The 21570-nt window shown below is 40.3% G+C and overlaps 1 long non-coding RNA gene across 1 annotated transcript in view; it reads right to left on the bottom strand.

Moving 5' to 3' along the window:
• The window catches only part of LOC138850198 (uncharacterized), a 125425-nt gene that overhangs the window by 7107 nt on the left and 96748 nt on the right, over positions 1-21570 (bottom strand). The window contains exon 2 of the long non-coding RNA XR_011389836.1: positions 14414-14493. This is a non-coding gene — a long non-coding RNA (uncharacterized lncRNA). The remainder of the gene's footprint in view (positions 1-14413; positions 14494-21570) is intronic.

Below are 21570 nucleotides of genomic sequence, written 5' to 3'. Positions count from 1 at the left end.
AAAGATAGGATTGCATGACCTCATATATGTGTAATCTTAAAAAAGGAAAACTCATCAAAGCACAGAATAGAATGATGGTTCCCAGCAGCTGTGTGGGTTGACTTGGTGAGAAGTTGGTTGAGGGATATAAAATTTAAGAAATATAGGAGGAATAAGTTAAGGAGATCTACTGTATAACATGTTGACTATGTTATAAAAATGCACTTGATAAGTGCTAAGAGAATAAATATTAAGTGGTCCCACCAAAAAATATATGATATATATCATTATATAAGATTTAACCACTCTGCAATGTGTACATATTTCAAAATATCATGTTATATTCCATAAATATATATGTGCATTATACATTTTAAATAATAATAATAAATAATTCTCTTTTCATGGAGTGAATGAACAAATATATGAGGGCAATCAGTAGCATCTGGCTTAGAAAATTTTCTAAATAAGTTACATGGTTAATGTTATTATCTTACTGAGATTGCAGAGAATGAGCTGAGGTTAGAAGCATAAGAAGTGCAGGTAGCTGGAGGAGTCACCTCTGTTTTCCCTGTGAAGCAGATGGCAAATCCAGCTTCCAACAGTGAAGACAAAGGGATGAGATTGAATTCTTGGAGACAGTGTTGAAGACTGGTAAAAACTTCTCCTAGTAATGAAGGACTGAGAACAAATAGAACATTAGGCAGCGTGGGTAGGCAGCTGAGAAGGGTATGCATAAATTTGTACAACTAGAAAACCACAATGCTGTATGATTTTTCTTCAATGGCATCAGCAAGTCTGAAAGGGGTGAGCCAAGACAAAGGGCTAACACAGTGCAGCGGCTGATAGCAAAAGATGATGGGAGCTGAGAACACAGATGGGCAAATAGGTGTGACAGGCTGCTCTGTACTTCACATTTTTGAGATAGGATATAAAGCTGCAAAGACACTAAACCAACACTTTGTCTTGAAAATTGAGGGGTAACTTCTTCCATTTCTCAATTATATTCAAAATGTCCTTTTGTCTCAAGCCACTCTGATTAAATTTTTTTGCTTTATCCACACAAGCCGTGAGGTCCCTGGAAGAGGATAACCCTCTACCATACTCCATGACTACATAGTCCTTCTTCTAATGCACATTGAGTAAGAAGTTCCATCATCAGTACACAGCAGACTCATAGAATGGCAGATGCCATAAATAGCACTCTGGCCTCAGAATCAGCCCTTAAGGCACTTGGATATGGCTAAAAAGCCCATGAGAGTATCTCAAGCATGGAAAGCCAAGACTCTGTGGCAAAAAATGACCTACATGAAAGATCTCTGTGAGTGAGATCCCAGTGGAAAGAAGGGGCCATCAAAGAAGGAGGTACCTTTCTCTGAAGGGAGGAGAGAACTTCCACTTTGATTATGACCTTGTCTAAATAAGGTCAGAGTTTGTAAACTCAAGAGGCTTCCATAGCCTTGGCAGCTCATGACAAGAGCCTCAGGTGATCACTGATGTCATAAGTAGGAGTGTCAATTGTTAAATCAACAACCGGAGTCACTGTGCGCTTGCTCCTCATGTGGGATCTCTGTCCTTAATGTGTTGTACCATGAGAATTAATAGTAAAAATAGTCTTCAAACAGTATTTTATATTTTGTGTGTCTGTGTGGTGCAAACTGTTGAAATCTTTACTTAGTATAGAGTTGATCTTCTGTATATAATTAAAAATGAAACTTAATGAAGAATGGGATGGGAGAGGGAGTAGGAGCTGGGAGGATTTGCAGGTGGGAGGGCATGTATGGGGGGAAGAACCGCTATAATCCAAAAGTTGTACTTTTGAAATTTATATTTATTAAATAAAAGTTTTCTATTAAAAAAAAGTTCCATCATCAAGCTGCGTGTGTTCAAACCTTAGCTCCACTGTCCATAATCTGGGAGCTTTGGCTAAGTTATTGAGCATCCTACTTCATAGAAATGTTTTTAAAGTGTATATAAAATGACTCTCATAATACACTTAGCACAGCACCAGGCAATAATAAAGATTTCAACACATGTTGTTATAATATAAATAAAGATTTTAAAGTAGCACATAATGTGTTTGTTTGGGGTACTGAATCAGACTGGTTCTAACTCAAAAGTTGGGAATGCAAAGTTAGTGGTAGAATTTCAGAGAGAAGACATGAAGGACCCCTCCAAGCACTGCTCGAGGGAAGGCTGTTTGCCAGGGCCTCTGAGTTCAGAAATCTTCAACATAATTGAGAAATATGTTCCTCGTGCTTTCCTAATTGGAGTAGAGCAGATGGCAGAGGCATTTGTTTAATGAAATATGTCCATTCCATTAAGCAAAACCATTGGGGATTTAGGGCTGCAATACAATATCCATTGTTACCCCACCTCTTGGGAGACCAGGGCAGTTTCAGGGATTTAAACAAACTTGGATTAAAAGTTGGAAAGGAAACAACGCTGGTGGAGGAATTGATAAACCCAAAGCTAAGTTTGTGAGCTTCTGACTATAATGACATCTTGGACAAAGAGCCATTGCCTTGAGTGCCTCGTGTGGATTCTGGGCATGGGTAGAGCCAAGATCAATAAATCAATCAAACTGTGAGCCAACCAAACTGAACCTGTTGGGATCTTCCACACACAGCTGCAGGTTTCTTGCTCTGTGCCTTGCTTTTGCTAGTCTTTTTGGCTGGGATACCGTTCCTATCTATGCACATCATCTCCTTTGTAAAGACTTCTCTAACATCCCCATCAGGAAGCAATCAAAAAACCTTCAAGACATATCCACTGAAGCTCTCCCATGACTCATAACTCTCTACTATGATTTACTTATTGTCATATCTATACAGGACTTCTTAGGATTGAGTGATCTCCTTGCTCAACACGAAAGGCCACAGATGCGGCACACACATAATAGCCTGCCTATTAACTCAACAGAGTTCACAGAGAATGCAAAGAGGAAGGAAGTAGGAGGTTAAAAGGCCCAGTGCCCTTCCGCTGACTTTCTTCGCATCTCCATGTCCTGTGACCTTCCGCCTAACCAGGGAGGAGTGCCCATCTGATCAGTAGAACCTCAGAGTGCTCGCTTCCTCGGGCTCCACATGTTCCTCCATTTGTTCCAGACTCACCCACTGCTCCTTTTAAGTCTCTTCTGATGAACCATTCTTTCCTTTCAGGTTTTTAAATGCTCCTGGAGTCACTTCTCAAACCTCTTCTGTTTCTTCCTATTTTCACTTTCTGTGTTATCCCATCCAGAACCATAACTTTAAACACCATCTGATGTTCCCAGTCACCCAAAGCTATAGCTCTACTTCTGCCTGTTCACGCACTCAAGATTTAAATATTTGGCTGGGGCCAGTGCTGTGGCATAGCAGATAAAGCCACTGTCTGCGGTGCCGGCATCCCATAAGGATATTGGTTTTAGTCCCAGCTGCTCCACTTCCAATCCAGCTCTCTGCTGTAGCCTAGGATAGCAGTAGAGGATGGCCCAAGTCCTTGGGCCCCTGCACCCACATGGAAAGACCCAGAGGAAGCTCCTGGCTCCTGGCTTTGAATCGGCACAGCTCCAGCCATTGTGGCCATCTAGGGAGTAAACCAGCAGATGGAAGACCTCTCTCTTTCTTTCTGCCTCTCCTCTGTCTGTGTAACTCTGACTTTCAAATAAATAAATAAATATTTAAAAATAAATAAATATTTAGCTACTTTTACCACAATTCCAGGGAGAAGTAATAAGCATCTCAAATTTAATATGATAAAACATAATTAAATATTCATTTTGTCACCCACCCACCCACCCTGAATTATTGCCTACCCATTTCTCAAGTCAAAATGTAGGAGTGATCTTTCTGTTATCTTATTCTCATTCCCTAAGTCCTATCCATGAGCAATTTTATCTCAGGTATCCTCCAGAATACATCCTGAGCCCAGTCATTTCTCACTATCTCTCCTGTTAACAGCTTTGCCCACATCCTCATTAGTTCTCGCCTCGGAAATCGCAACCATTGTAAGTGCCCCCCTCTCTCTTCTCAGCCCCCTGCAGCCAACTCTTCACCTCGAAACATAGATCAGTACAAATATCCCCACTAGAACCTGCCTACAGTTTCTCAGCACACTTAAAACAAAATCTCAAATTCCTTGAGTGACCAGCTAAGGTTTTAAAAGATCCAGTCCACCTATCTCTGACATCAAATCCCAACACTTGCCCTTCCATCTGTTACACGTTCATTATAATGGTCTTCTTTTCCATGAACACTGAACTCATCCCTGGAGTGGGACTTCTGCCTTTGCTGCCCCTTAGCTTTGCCTATTTCCCCCCCAATTCTTTGTATGACTGCTACCTTCCCATCATCCAAACTTAACCTTCCTTTCCTTCAAAGAGCCTTCCCTGACCACCAAAGCCAAGGCACCTCCTCCATTATTTACTTATTTTAAGTGCTTACGTTTTCATTGCCTGGCAATGGACAGGCAATGAAGAAATGTGCACTCATACACTTCCATCCTTCAGATATGGCTGGAAAGGTCAAGAGCTTGAATTTCATGACAGTACCCTGGCCTTTGATTCTGTCTACCTCTTTAACTTCAATAACTTACATCTCTACTCCTTCAACCATGTATTCTGGATCATGCCACCATTATCCTTTATAACTGTTTCATCTATGACATCTTTTTCTTCCTCCATAATGATATATCTGGCTCCTCAAATCCCCTGTTAGTGTCTTCCTATATTGGCTTCCATCTATATCCAACTGAGATTCTGTGACTCAACACTGAAACCTTGATTTTTTCTTTTTTCAAAAAAGTTTTTTTTATTTATTTGAAAGGCAGTGTTACAGAGAGAGGAGGAGAGAAAAAGATTGATCTTTCTTCTGCTGGGTCACTCCCCAAATGGCTGCAGGGGGAGGAGGAGGGGCTCTAGGCCAGGCCAAAACCAGGTGCCTGTAGCTTCTACCACACCTCCCACATGGCTGCAGGGGCACAAGGACTTGGGCCATCTTTTGCTGCTTTCCCAGGTACAACAGCAGGGAGTTGCACAGGAAGTGGAGTAGCCAGGTCTCAAACAGTTGTTCATAGGGGATGTCATCAATGCAAGCAAAGGCTTAACCTACTACACCACAATGCTGGCCCATCCAACCTCAATCCTAAATTAATCCAATAGTTGGACAGCTTTGTCTACTGGAAAAAACATTTCAGTTTAGCATCACTACAAATCCATTGTTCCCAGTGCTGTCTGGCAATTCTCCTGCAATTCTCTGTTCAATGCTCTTTAAAATGTAAAACAGTGGCTGTTCCAAATTTCTTGACCTACCATACCACCCATCCTATCATTCACTTGACTGTCACTCAAACAGATAACTATGTCATCTACCAAGACACAATGGAAGCCTCTGGATTCCTTCTTCCTGTACTCTATTGATTAGCCCCTTCTCTCTTGTGTTAACAACCTCTCTCTCTCTCTCTCTCTCTCTCTCCCTCCCTCCCTCCCTCCCTCAACTATTCCTGCAGTATTTAGATATCAAATTCTCTCAAATTTTATTTTAAAAATAAAACCCATATGCAAGATAACATCTTACTCTCTCCTCCAGAGACAAGCTGCCTGAAGCATCTGTCTAACCTAGCTGTCTCTACTCTCTCACCTCCCACACTTCACCCATTCTTCATCCTATTGTAATATGGTTTTCTCCCCAATTACTCCATTAAAATCACTCTTGCTAGGGGTACTGGTAGTTTGTCACTAAACCCAGGGGAAAAGTTTCATTACGTTTCTAAAATCAATCCTTAATATCGCTGCAACATTGAACACTCAGTCATTCTTGAAATGGTTATTTTGTGTTTACTTTTAGCTTTGTGACACTATAATCCCTTGACTGCCTCATCTCCATTTAGCAATTTCTTCTAAATCTCTCTCTAACTCTCCTCTTCTTCTATGCGTCCAATGAATTTTGACATCCATTAAGGCTTTATCTTTGGCTTCTTATCTACTTGCTAGAAACTCTCTCGTGGTTCTGAGAAATCTCTTTCAATCACATGACTTCAGTCATCTCATATGTGTTGCTGAAAACAAAACTCTGTATTCCCCAACCTCCCTTACAAATATGTCTATCCAACTTCTTACTGTACATTTCAAATGCCAACAAATACTCATATTTTAGATGTTCAAAGCTCATTTCACAGCCTTCTCTTCTTTTTCAAGTATGATCTACATCTCAGTACATTTCACATTCATCCTGCAGTTGATCCAATTGGAACACTAAGAAACTTCCTCAACTTCCTTAACTTCGTCACTTCCCACATTTAATTTGCCAGGCTAATTTTACCTTCTTCTTAAAGTTATCTACACAGTTCAAATCCACTCACTGAGTTTCTAGAATCAGCTGCATGACTGGTCGTATTACTTCTAGACTTTGTCCTCCTAAACAGTAGCCAGAGCCATCTTTGAACGTACAAATTTATTCATGAGATTCCTCTATCTTCAGACTTTTGATGGCCCTATATTGCTATTACAATAATTTATAATTTTCTCTTTATGATATATAGGATCCAAACACTTCACTCCTGTATGTCTTCCCAGCCTTAATTCTTTCACTCACCCTTAACAACTGAGCTCTGGAGAAGCTAACGTATTCCAGCCCCTACAGTTCCTAGGCCATGCAGGTTCTAACTCACTCATGTTATTTCTTCACTTTCTTCTCATTGTCTAGTTCAATCTTTTCTACTCTGTCTTGGTACCCCTTATTTACTCTTTAGATTTCTGCTGGCATATCACTTCTTTTTTTTTTAAAAGATTAATTTATTTGAAAGTCAGAGTTACAAAGAGAGAGGAAAGGCAGAGAGAGAGAGACAGGTCTTCCATCTGATGGTTCATTCCCCCAGATGGCCACAACAACTGAAGCTGCGCAGATTTGAAGCCAGGAGCCAGGAGCTTCTCCCACACAGGTGCAGGGGCCCAAAGGCTTGGGCCATCTTCTACTGCTTTCCCAGACCACAGCAGAGAGCTGGATTGGAAGTGGAGCAGCCTGTCCCAAACCAGCACCCATATGTGACCCTGGCACTGAAGGCCAAAGTGTTAACCTGCTGCCCAACAGCACCGGCCCTGGCATATCACTTCTTATAGAGGTTCTTTCTATCTCTCAGAATTTGGATATGCTACCCAAACTCCATAGCACTCTGAATTTACCCCAGTTATGGCAGTAATCACTACATTTTTTTTTCTATTTGAAAGGCAAAGTTGCAGAAAGAAGGAGGAGGATGAGAAGGGAGAGCAAGTGAGAGAGAGAGAAAGAGAAAGAGAGAGAGAGAGAGATCAATTTTCCATCTGCTGGGTCACTCCCCAAATGGCCACAGTGGCCAGGGCTGGACCAGACTGAAGCCAGGAGCCCAGAGCTTCTTCCCAGTCTCCTATATGAGCGCAAGGGCCCAAGCACTTGGGTCATCTTTAACTGTTTTCCCAGGCACACTAACAGGGAGCTGGATTGAAAGTGGAGCAGCCAGGTCCCAAACTGGCCCCTTTATGGGAAGTCAGGTGTCACAGCTGGAGGCTTAACGTGCTATGCCACAATGCAGGCTCCAACTCTGGGATTTAACTGGCTCTTTTTAAAGATCTTTTGATACATGATATACATACCACAAAACCACCCATTTTATGCATCTAACAAAATGAATTTTAATATATTAACAGCTGTAGAACAATCCCCACATTCTAATTTAGGACATGTCCAATCTCCACCCTCCTAGCATGTAAGCAGCTCAAAGGAGTTGCCATGTTTTGTTGATCTTTAGAATTTCAGAGCATAGCAGAATATCTACCTCCAAATAGATATGTGTTGGACAAATTAAAAAATAAATAAAAGGAAAAACTAATGCCCAAACCAAGACATGCTGCATTTCTCTGTATTGGATATGGCAACCTAATTCTGAAACTCTCACTTTCATACACTTTCTCTACCCTCTTCCTAACATTTCACCAACTTCCCCACAGGGCAGTCACTGATGAATTTACTCTGACAGTGAAAATAAGACTTCAAAATATCCAAGGGACCAAGAAATCCAGCACTGTGCCTTTAAGGATGATTCAAGCCTATCTAGAAACTCAGATTTTCCCATAATGAAGTTAAGTCTTTATTCCTCGAACACTAGAGATTTCCTCCACTAATTCAATACAGGTGAATGTGAAGCATCTCCATCCTGAGTTTCAGTTTCTATGTTTCTTATCTTTCTAAAATCTTCAAGCTGATGTAAAAGAAACAAGTGTTCTAGCCAAAATTATGGCCACAGTTTGCCAAGCAACCTGAAGTAAATCACTTCACATCTTGAGACCTGGGTTTGCTCATCATATGCACCTTCTCTCTCCACACTCTGATTTACCAAAGATGAAGTTAGTTACAAGGCAAAAACAAAGCCCCTTAAAAAGTAAAAATCATTGTGTAAATATAACAGGTCTTACATGGCCCCCATTGTCTGTAGCTTATGTTAGTCATTTACTTAAAGACACTTGTGATGAACGTCACTATTAATACAACCCAACACTAGACATTCAAACATATAAAAGCCTTCATGCACAGAGCTGATGCACTGTGATAAAAGGGTGTCTGCTCTGTCTCAGAGCCTGTTCTGAATTCACAATCAATTCTAATGGTCATGATTTTATTTCTCAAATCATAGTAGATTGGAAATAGAAAAAAAGGGGGGTAGAGAAACTATTCCAGCAAATGCAGTAGAAGGTAAAAGCTGACAACAAGAGAAACATACGGGAAAAAAAAGAAAGATACACAAAAGAGACAAATGAACCCAGAATATTACAGCCAGGGGGCAATCAGAGTGGGGCAGAGTCCTTTCCCCAACTGCATCGTGAAGAGTGAAAGGTTACTGTTTACGATGACCATTCTGATCATCAAGAGACTCTACTGCTTGCAAATCAATTGCAAAGAGATAAATGTATAATTTTTAGCATAAATTGACTCTTGCTTTTTAAAATCATAATACAGAAATGAAAACAGAAATTATCTTTGATCTCTAAACTATTAAATTAATGTTTTGGGAACACACTCGAATCAGTGCCCATATGTGATGCGGGCAGTGCAAGCGGCAGATTTACCCACTACGCCACAGCGCCAGCCCTCTATTTTCCAAATCTTTTGAGACATAGAGAGAATATTCTTCATCCCTGGTTGTGAAACAACCCTTTCCTAGGACCACAGAGCTATTTAGAAAAGGGAAAATCCATGAAATGTATTGCATATATGTAAAATTATCCAGGAACTCAACCGAACATAATCAGTGTAACACAGGATTTTATGGTTTGCAATCGTGCATTAATGCTGGGATGATCGTCTCACTCTACTCCTCACCCAAAAGCTCAGTTTAAGTAAGAATTGTGTCTGCTTTGATCTCACCACTGTCTCTCTATATCCTAGTGCCTAGTGGAGTACCTAGCATACAGAGACCTCTCACAGCATGCAAATAAATACTATGGGGAGTACCACACACAGCATACTTAAAGCAGTATGATACTCTAGAAAAGGATCCATGTTCTCAATTTCTTCTCTATTCAGTGAAGATAACCCTGGAAGGTAAAAAAAACTATGATAGGCAAACCCAATCTTTTTTTAATTAAAAGGGAATTATAGAGAAAAAAAGAGAGAAGATCACATAACTATGCTTTTCCTACTTAGAAAGGTGGACCCTGGATTCATTCTCATGTGCTTTTCACTATTCCATAAATGGGAAGGAAATTGATGTGATATGAGCCTGGATATTTCAAATGAATCTTCCAAATTTTTCTTTGACAAGTTCTGCTTACAGATGTTCGAAAGACAAGATGTATTGTCCATAGGGTGAAAAACTGAGATAGGTAAACAATTTCTTCATAGTACTATATCTGCCTCTGGGTACCTGGTCCACTAGCAAAATAGTTTAGAAGACAATTTTGAAATCCCTGGAGATGGTTTTGCCTTGATTAAACCCTTATTATTTTGTCTCCAGGATTGAAATGAGCTATGAAATTAAGAGCATTGACTTGGTTCCATTTCATGTATCCTTCCTTCTCAGACCCAAGAAATTAACTCCTCTTCAGATTGACAAATAGACATTATACCAGCATTGTCATCATTATAAACTTGTGTTCTTCCATAATTGCCCTTCTTAATTAGCCTGGGTTCTTTGAGGACATACTCAATAGTGTTGGTAATCCATCACCTAAAGCAGTGATTGTTACATAGTTGATATTATATGTGGAGGAAAGACAATGGATAGTTAAACAGAAAGTCATAATTTTAATCACCATCATGGTAGTAGAAAAAAATCAGCGCTCCTGAGATGCTGATGAGGGATACATCAGTCACAGTAGCAGTATCCGTTGTAACTAGTGTTACATAGCTTATGTTGTAACAACAATCATGAAAACAGGAACTGGATATCTAGATGCAAAAAAGCCTTCAGCATATACTTCACATCACACACAAAAATTTACTTAAAATGTATGCATGATAGACCTAAATGGGAAACTTAAAACTATAAAATTTCTGGGGGAAAACCTGTGACTTCAAGTTAGGCAAAGATGTCTAAGAAACAACAAACACCTAATGCATGATCTCTAAAAAGAAATGGATAAATTGGATTTCATCAATATTCAAAATTATTTCACAAAAGATACTGATCAGAGAATGGAAAGATAAACCATAGACCTGGGTAAAACTTAAGTGAAAACTTATCTGAAAATGGACTTATATCTAGAATATGTAAAGAATTCTCAACCATGTGGGGAATGAACCAGCAGATGGCAGATTGATTTCTCTCTCTCTCTCCCTCCCTCCCTCCCTCCCTCCTGTCTCTGCCTTTTAAATAAAAATAAAGTGGCAGTGCAATGTCTTGGAGGTAATAGAACTGTTTTACATTTTGATTGTGGTGCTAATTATATAACTATAAATTTCCCAAAACTCTTTAAAATTGTCTTTAAAACAGTAGATTTTATTGCATGTAAAAATTTCAAATGATATATGTTGCACTCTAAGAAAAAAAAAACACAAAACATATAGCTAGAAATTTTCCTAAAAGTTTTTCTAAAATAATAATAACTGCTAATATTTGTTGAGTCAGTACTATGAGTCAGGCTACAGGCTTTCTGCACTTAATTTCCTTTACTCCCCAGAATCACCCTTTGAGGTAGGAACTCTTGTTATTCCCTTCTGCAGTGCAGGAAAAGGAGAATCATGAGGCACAGTGACTTTTCCCCTGACCTCACTTCCCAGTGTGATGCCAGCAGCTGCACTCCAATCCCTAACCTCCATGGCATCCCACTGGTACGAGGGCAGGACACAGATCCGAAGCCAGAGCACAGTCTCAGCCTCGCTCTGCTGTTGGCATTCTGTGCACGTAAACAAGTTCTACTCTTTCTGTGCTTTCCTTTTCTTTTACCAAAATCCAAGACCCTGGGAAAATATTTCTCCGTTTCTGTAAATCCAAGTGTAGAAGTATATGAATTACTTTTCATTAAATAAATATGGAAAGATCCATATAAAATAAAATAAAATAAATATGGAAAGATCCATATTTCTCACTGATTCAGATTCTTGACTTGCTCTCCTGCAGTCCAGGTGGGCCCTGGTATGTAAACTTCCACCTTAGTGTTTTAGTCTTTAAGATTAAGGCACAGTAGCTTGAGAACCACACAACACATGCTACGAAGCTCTTGACTTGAAATTGCTCAAGGATGAGCAGCTGAAAAAGAAAGGTAAACCCTCCATAGTAACTCAGAGGGTTGGGTCCTGTTAGATTCTTTGCTGAGAATGTGACATTTCAAGCGGTGGTTGAGAATCACAGACTCAAGGCAGGAAAAGGAAGGTTTAAAGTCTCTCTCTCCTTCAGCTCCCTCATACACTAAATGGGAAAACATTAGATGTATGGGGTTGCTACAAGCGTACATGAAGCACCACACATAGAGCGCAGTGGAGTTCTGTATAAATCAATGATGAGTCTCTCTCACAACTATTGTGCTATCAGTAAGGAGTTCAGTTTTCTGGAATCCAAGAAGAAAGAAGGAAACAAGTGCTCAGAGAAGAAAAAGGAGTTGTGCAAGGTCAAGTGGCTAACAGAATGAAGACTAGCACACTGATCAGCATAGCGCTTGAATAAGACTAAACGCCTTCTGTTCTCCACGAAGCCCTGTATGCCTCTGACCTTGTTGAAGAAGCCGTGTCCTTCACGTTTCTCTGAGATCTCCCTTTCATCACCATCTGTAATGTGAAACTGGCAAGAGCTGTAAACCCCTACTCTCCTGTGCCACAGCGGGAGGGGTCCTCAACAAGATTGATCTCTTCATCTTTCTTCAGAACACAGACAGTTCCCACAGGGCCTGTGACTGCCCAGAAATGATTCTCTATTTGGCACTGTCTTCTCTCGTGTATCATCTCCTGTTCCTCACTGGAGTCATCACCACTGGCACGCTCTGGAATTGCACTTAGAGGCCTTTTTTTCTTCTTTTTATTTGTTCCCTCTCAAAGTAGTCATATAATCAACAACGCTCTTGAAGTCTATATATCCGTGACTCCAGTAGTTTTCAAGCAGGGAATGAAAGGAACTACCTGGAGCCATTTTCCATTGTCACAGTTGGGGAGGGGGTGAAATACTGGCTTTTAGTAAGGAGAGGCTAGGGATGCTGCTAAACATCCTATAATACACAGGATGGCTCCCAAAAAAGACGTACCTGGCTCAAAATGACAGTAGTGCAAGGTTGAGTAAGTCTTCTCTATATTGATGCAAACACTTTCACCTCTTTGCCCATTTCATTCTTATCACACCCTTGAGATGAAAGTCATACTCATCCCCCAAATTCTCCTTATAATGAGGTGGGATATAAGCAGACACTGCCACTGCTATACCAAGAAAACTGAGACCCAAGCAGGTACCAAGAATGGCCCAAGATCACAAGATGAGGCCGTAGCAAAGTCAAGATTTGCAATTTCCTTACTCCCAATGCTACCTCACTGACAGTATGTCTTTAAGAAATGTGATTTTAAAATGTTTCCTTCTGCAGCCAGTAAAAGTGCTAGAAAGCCAGAAAACCTTGAAGCTATAAGTAAATATAACCTTGCGCACAACCACAGAATATTAGCCTAGGAAAGATCCTTAGAGAGGATTGAATTCTCTTCTCTCATTTTACAGGTTGGGAGCGAAGGGTGCATGCCACAAAGTAGATGTGTCGTAGTAGAATATTCACCCAGGAAGTAGCCTACTGGGCACAGCAATGGGAAAAATATCTGAAACCTCAGAGTCATCTGCAGGGTTGCATTTATATAAGAAAGATAGAGGGAGTTACAGAAAAACAAACTCAAAAATTACACAAGGGCAAATGTGTTGGTTGTTGGAAGGAACAACTAAGATTCAAAAAGTAGATTCTGAGAAGACTAAAGGAAATAGGGAAAGAGAAGAAATAAAAAGAAAAAGAAATTACACATAACCCTTTGTATTTTGGGATTCCTAAGAGCATTAATTCCCCACAGGACTGAGAAAAAGAGAATCTGCCACGCGAACTAAACTTAAACTATATTTTTAAAAATTCTTGGGCAAGTACTGTGGATTAAGCTTTGGATACCTGCATTCAACATCAGTGTGCTGGGGATCAAGTCCCGCCTCTGCATCCAACCCAACTCTCTGCTAATGTACCTAGGCAGCAGATGATGATGACCAAGTACTTGGGTTTCTGCCACCCACATGGGAGACCCAGATGGAGCTCCTGGCTCCTGGATTTGGACTAATCTAGCCCTGAATGTTGTAGACAACTGGGGAATGAACCAGCAGATGGAATCTCTCTCTCTCTCTTTATCTCTCTGTTTTTCAAGTAAATAAATAAAACTTTTAAAATATTATCATTATTTTCTAACCACAAAGGTTCTATGTACTTATTACATTTAGATAAATATTAGATATAATACAGGGCATGAAATTTTTCCCAGTGTCTCCTGACATGACCACTATTATTAGCTTAATCTAAGTTTATATTCCAGTCTATAATCTACTTTAAAAGCTATGGAGTATTTACCTTTTTTATAAAAGTGGTAGCTACACAAATAAATGTTGTCTTGATTTTTCCCTTGAATGTATAATGGACATAATTTCACTTTAATACATGCAGAGACATCTTATCCTTCTTCCTGTCTCTGTAATATTCTATTATGACAACATGCCATAATTCACTGTTGATAAATATGAGTCTTCACTCTAGTATGAGGATTTCCATATAGGTAACAGCTCCTACCTAGAAGTGAAGCTATAATGGAATTCTATGGAATCTTACATTAAGATATGCACATTTAAATTCTGATAGATTATCCTCTCATAACGATGATAAATTTGATCTCCTCCAAAGTTGGCATTTTAACTCCATGTCTACCTTCCCCTTGAAGACTCCCTGATCCTTCTAGTTGGGAATAAGTCTTCACCCTCCAAACCTTCCTACCTCTTGTCCACACGCTTCTCTCTCCCCAGCAGCAGCCGCACATTTCAGTTCACTAGCTTTTCCTCTCCTGATGACAGCATCTAGAACAGGAAATGTGGGTGAGAGAAAGATGAGGATGAAGCGCAAATTTAAGGGCTTCATTAGCCACTTGCAGCCCCTTGCTTTTTCTGCTGATCTCACCTGAACAGGTTCTGCCAAACAGGAAGCGTGGCTGGCTATGCCAACCAGTGAAAAATGAATTAAGACGGACAGCTCATTAGAAGATCAAACAATCCATACAACTGAGTCACCCAGACCTTCTGGAGATGTTTCCCAACTTCAAATGTCCTAAATAAATCATCAGCCTTCCAGGAAAAATCCTATGTGCTTTGTCCTGAAAATCAAAGCAGCGTGTCAATTTTCTCTCTTCAGAGGAAAGCTCTGAACTGAAACCATCGTCAAGAATCAGGACCAGAATAAGAGATCAGCCTTCCCCAAGTGCTTATCCTGGGCAAAAAGGCCCAAAAGCCTGTTCCCTGAAGCCCCGGGACCATGATATGCTTTAGAGAATAAAGGAGTGGTCCAAATAAATCAGCTAACACTCCACTTGGTTTTTCCTATTACATATTCACAAATCACATTCAGAACCTCGAGGCTCTGACGAGGCTTTAGGAAGACTTCTGTTGCTAAGAAACTTGTTTAATATGTTAATATTCTAAATGAGACACTTGGAAAACATGGCCATCTTCTTTATAGCCCGATCCCCTGGAGACCCTTCTCCTGGGATGGGTGCTATTTGGAAATCAAGCAAAATCACTTTATGGTTTGTAAAACATGATATTAATATTCAACACTGTTCTAAAAGCATGACTAGCAATAGCACAGACATTAAATTAACATGCAATTATTATCAATTTTATACCAGGGGCTGGCATTGTGGCATAGTGGGTTACAATGTTGCCTGCAACATGGGAATTCCATATGAATTCTGGTTTTGTCCCAGCTGCTCCAATTCCAATCCAGCTCCCTTATAATGCACCCGGAAAAAAACAGAGAAAGATGGCCTAAGTACTTGGCCCTCTGCTATTCATGTGGGAGACGCAGATAGAATTCCATACTCCTAGCTATAGTCTGGTCCAGGCTTGGCCACTGGGGCCATTTGAGGAGTCAACCCATGGATAGAAGACCTCTCTATCTCTTTCTCTTTCTCTGCAACTCTGCCTTTCAAATAAATAAATAGAATCTTTAAAATTAATATAATTAGACATTTATTATATAAATACTATTTACCTATAATATAAATGTTATTATATATAAACTCATTTATATACATATACATATATATATATATATATATATACTCATTTATTTACTTAGCTCCTTACTATAGTTAGTTGTTATAAGGCTCCTGCCCTCTGGTCTAGTTCCTGGAGTAGTTTAATTTACACACATGACATCCCTACACCCAACCCTACTACAACTCCATAAGTGGTTCTGGGAGTTCAGGGGAAAGTTTTTGCCAAGCAAATAGACCTGCTAAAGAACAAAATGTCCCTGGGAAGAGGGCCTCCTATCTAATGGAAAGACAAGGTCAGCTGTATCGGCATTCCAGTGTAAACAGGACACAGACACACTGCGTGAGCACTTCAGCAGAATCTCCTTGTCTGTGAAATTGTATGAAGACCCAGACCTTGAAAGCTCACTTAAGTTGTTTTATTGTAAAAACAACCGGAACTATTTGGATTCTTTATGAAATTTGTCCTGGAGTCATAGTAAATGTGTGAGGGTTGAACACATCAAGTCTACTTTGGGGAGTCAGGATATAAAACTAACTCACTAGCTTCTGTGCCCAAAGGAATGAGTTCTCCTACATTATCAGAGGGAGTAAGACTCTCTCATATCATTAGTAGTTATAAGAGTAGTTTGCTGATATCTACCACCTTTTAAATGCACACAGCACTTGGTCCAGTAGTTCACCCACTAGCTTAACCAACAAATATTTATTGAACACTGTTGGAAGTGCTGGAGATACAGTAGGAAAGAAAGACCGAAGCCTATTTCCTCATGATGCTTATGTTCTTTTAAGGGAAGACATACAATAAACAAACAAGTGGATGAATAATACTTCAATATTGGTAAACAGCATACAGAAAAAAAAAAACATGTTAAGGAAAAGGGAGAATTCCAAAGTAGAATGAGGGCATTCAGGGCAGGCCACCTGGATCAAAGAAAGACTGAGCAGATGCCTGAAGAGAGCGAGGGAGTGAGCTATGTGGGCAACTGAGCAGACTCTGGGTGTGAGTGAGAGAAACAAGTTAGCAAAGGTAGCTAGAGGGTTTTTGCTTAAGCTGCTATGAGGAAAAAGCTTCAAAGGAATATTTTAAGAAGCAAAGACAGGAATTTATCCTATCAATACATGTACAGGGGGCTGGCACTGTGGCGCAGTGGGTTAATGCCCTGGCCTGAAGTGCTGGTATCCTATATGGGCCCCAGTTTGAGACCCGACTGCTCCACTTTCTGTCCAGCTCTCTGCTATGGCCTGGTAAAGCAGTGGGGGATGGCCCGGGTCCTTGGGCCCCTGAGCCCATGTGGGAGATCGGGGGGAAAGCTCCTGGCTCCTGGCTTTGGATCAGCACAGCTCCGGCCATTGCAGCAATCTGGGGAGTGAACCATTGGATGAAGGACCTCTCTCTCTCTCTCTGTGCGTGTGTGTGTGTGTGTGTGTAATTCTGACTTTCAAATAAATAAATAAATCTTTAAAAAAATATATATGTACAAACTTAAGAAAATAACATGCATATGAGAGCATTATAACACAAAAGACTGGAAGTAAAAACCAACCAATAAAAAACTGGAGAACTCAATTATTTGTACAAACATACAATGGCATATTACCCAGCTGTTGTTTAAAAAATGAGGCCACCTGCCGGCGCCGTGGCTCAATAGGCTAATCCTCCACCTTGCGGCGCCGGCACACCGGGTTCTAGTCCCGGTTGGGGCGCCGGATTCTGTCCCGGTTGCCCCTCTTCCAGGCCAGCTCTCTGCTATGGCCAGGGAGTGCAGTGGAGGATGGCCCAGGTGCTTGGGCCCTGCACCCCATGGGAGACCAGGAAAAAGCACCTGGCTCCTGGCTCCTGCCAGGATCAGCGCGGTGCGCCGGCTGCAGCGGCGGCCATTGGAGGGTGAACCAGCGGCAAAGGAAGACCTTTCTCTCTCTGTCTCTCTCTCTCACTGTCCACTCTGCCTGTCCAAAAAAAAAAAAAAAAAAAAAAATGAGGCCACCTTTTTGCTAACACCACAAGGCAAAAACTGAATGTCTTCTAAGACAAGGAACAAGGAAAGGATATGTACTTCCTTTTTGTTTATTTTTTTTTTATTTGACAGGCCGAGTTAGGCAGTGAGAGAGGAGACAGAGAGAAAGGTCTTCCATCCACTGGCTGCTATGGCCAGCACCCTGCACCGATCTGAAGCCAGGAGCCAGGTGCCTCCTCCTGGTCTCCCATGCAGGTGCAGGGCCCAAGCACTTGGGCCATCCTCCACTGCCTTCCCGGGCCACAGCAGAGAGCTGGACTGGAAGAGGAGCAACTGGGATTAGAACTCAGTGCCCATATGGGATGTCGGCACTGAGGCGGAGGATTAACCAAGTGAGCCACGGCACTGGCCCAAGTATATGTTCTTTCAACACTTTTATTCAGTATAGTACAGGAATTTCTAGCTACTGTGATAAGGCAAGAAAAAAGAAACAAAGGGCATGCATATTAGAGAAGAAGAAATAAAATTACTCCCAACCCCATTTGTAGATGATGTGATGATAATGTGTCTATGTAGAAAATCCCAGTGGATCTGTTAAAAATAATGCCTATAACTTTCCAGCAACAAGTGAGTTCAATAAACTTGCAGGCAACAAAAACAAACCACTAACATTAATCACAAATCTATATTTTAACAGTGAGCCAGGAGAAATGGAGATTATAAACAGTACCATATACAACATCTCTGAAAACAAAATTCACTTCTATGTGAACTTAGCAAAACATGTATGGAGTACATATATTCTATAATTTACACAATGATAATGAAACAAATCAAAAAAAGGCCTAAATAAATGGAGATCAGACCCTGTCCATAGTAAATAGCCAACATAGTAAAAATAGAGATTTCCTAAAATTTGTCTACAAGTTTGATGCAATTACTATCAAAACCCCAGCAAAGATTTTAGAGACACGGACAAGTTTATTCAGAAATTAATGTGAAGAGGGACAGTTCCTAGAATACTTAAAACACTAACAACCTCAACAAATAAGAATAAAGTATACAGAATAAGTCTACCTGATTTCAAGACTTATTGTGTATTACAGTAATTAAGACAGTAAGGGGGCCAGGATTCTCAAGCCACTGCTAACAATGTGAGCATCCCGTAGCAGAGCACGATGGGTTTGAATCCCAGCTGATCCACTTCCAGTCCAGCTTCCTATTAGTGTGCCAGGAAAGGCAGCTCCAAAGATGCTCCAAGTACTTGGGCCTCTGCCACCATGTGGAAGACCAGGATGGAGCTCCTGGTTTGTTCTCTGCCCTGGTCCAGACCTGGCTGTGGTTTCATTTGAGGGATGAAGCACCAAATGAAAGATCTCTTGTGTGTGTGTGTGTGTGTGTGTGTGTTCCTTTCTCTCTGCTGTTCTGCCTCTCAAAAAATTAATTTTTTAAAATATTGGCAAAAGACACAAACATTTTAATTAAGAGGATATTTAGATGACAAATGCACATGAAAAGATGTTCAATATCATTAGCCATCAGGGAAATGCAAATTAAAATACAATGGCAATCATTGTACACCAATAAGAGTGACTAAAATGAAACATAGTGACACCACCAAATACTAGGATGGCAGCAAAGTAACTAGATCATTTATACATTTTTAATGGGAATTTAACATGGTATAGTCACTGTTTAAGAGTGTAGCAGTGTCTTATAAAACTAACCATGCAATTATCAGGCAAACTGGCAATCACACACTTGGGCATTTATCACAAAAAACTAGAAACTTGTTTACAAATACCCCATGTATGAAACCTCATAGCAGCTTTATTCATAATAATAAAAAACTGGAAACAGCAGATGTCCTTCAACGGATGAATAGTGAGACAACTGTGGCACATACATACACACACAGCAATAGAAAAGGAGCAAACTGCTGATACAAAGAACTGAACGACTCCCCAGGGAATTACAGTTGTTGAAAAAGAAGCCAATCCTAAAAGATAAAACTCTGTTTGACTCAATTCCTATAACATTTTCTAAATGACAAAAAAATTTAGAAATTGAGAAAGATTAGTGGTTGACAGGGAAGAGATGAATGGGATTGGGCTGTGAACATATGCGGGCAACTGCAAAGTCCTTATTCAGTGTCTTAACTGCAGTGCTGAATACATGAACCTACACATGATAAAGTCACACTGAATTAGCTATCCAGATATAAATACACTCAACTGAATATGATACACTCATATATGCATACCAAAGAATACAAATAAAATCGGGTAAATGTGAATGAGATCAGTGTACTGTACCAATGTCAATTTACTGGTTGTGAGGTTGTACTACAGCTTTGTAAAATGCTGCCACTGAGGAAAATTAGATAAAGGGTATTACATAAGACCTCTCTATATTATTCTTGCAATCCCAAAGATGTAATTGTTTAAATAAACCATGAAATACCAAAAAAGGCTATCCTTTAATATTGAAAAGGGAGTTATAAGATGTTTGCCCATAACACATAAGCAAAAACACAAGGACATATGAGAAACCAAACACTACAAGGAAAGAAGATAGAAATCTCCATGACTAGGAGTTCTGCATCCATGGATTCAATCAATTTCAGATTGAAAATATTTAAAAAAAAAAAACTGAATCTGAACTGAATATACACAGACTGTTTTCCTTATCATTACTGTTTCAACAACAGAGCATAGCAACTATGTATATAACATTTACATTTTATTATGGATTACATGTAATCTAGGGGTGATTAAAATACACCGGAGAATATAGATTATATGCAAATATTATACAATTTTGTTTATATGAAGGGCAGAGCATCAGAGAGACAGACAGACAGACAGACATAGAGAGGGAAAGAGAGAGGTTTCCCATCCTCTGGTTTACTCCTGAAATGCCCACAGCAGCAAGTCTGGTCCAGGCTAAATCCAGGAGCTAGGAACTCCACCCTGTTGCCCCACATGGGTGGCAGGACCCCACATACTTGGGCCATTTTCTGCTGTCTTTCCAGGTGCATTAGTAGGAAGCTAGATTGGAAGCCGAGCAGCCAGGACTCAAACCAGCCCTCTGAAGTGGGATGCCGGTATCAGAAACAGTGGCTGAAACAGCTGTGCCACAATGCCAGCCCACAACAACATTCTATACTAAATACTTGAGCAACTGCAGATTTTGGCATCTGCATATTATCATGGAACTACTCTCTCCACAGATAGCAAGGGACAACTGTATATAGACCAGTTCTGGCTGCAGCCATCAAAGAACAGAGAACAGTTTCCTGATTGTCTCCATGATTATCTCAATAGATGCCGAGAAAGCATTTGATAAAATACAACACCCGTTCATGATGAAAACTCTAAGCAAACTGGGTTTGGAAGGAACATTCCTCAATACAATCAAAGCAATCTATGAAAAACCCACAGCCAACATCCTATTGAATGGGGAAAAGTTGGAAGCATTTCCACTGAGATCTGGGACCAGACAGGGATGTCCACTCTCACCACTGCTATTCAATATAGTTCTGGAGGTTCTAGCCAGAGCTATTAGGCAAGAAAAGGAAATTAAAGGGATACAAATTGGGAAGGAAGAACTCAAACTATCCCTCTTTGCAGATGACATGATTCTTTATTTAGGGGACCCAAAGAACTCTACTAAGAGACTATTGGAACTCATAGAAGAGTTTGGCAAAGTAGCAGGGTATAAAATCAATGCACAAAAATCAACAGCCTTTGTATACACAGACAATGCCATGGCTGAGGAAGAACTTCTAAGATCAATCCCATTCACAATAGCTACAAAAACAATCAAATACCTTGGAATAAACTTAACCAAGGACGTTAAAGATCTCTACGATGAAAATTACAAAACCTTAAAGAAAGAAATAGAAGAGGATACCAAGAAATGGA

Source organism: Oryctolagus cuniculus, chromosome 6 (genome assembly GCF_964237555.1).
Source record: "Oryctolagus cuniculus chromosome 6, mOryCun1.1, whole genome shotgun sequence".
In the NCBI taxonomy this organism is placed as follows: Eukaryota; Metazoa; Chordata; class Mammalia; order Lagomorpha; family Leporidae; genus Oryctolagus; species Oryctolagus cuniculus.
The sequence above is the reverse complement of the archived record's forward strand: the minus strand, read 5'-3'. Positions and strand labels throughout refer to the sequence as shown.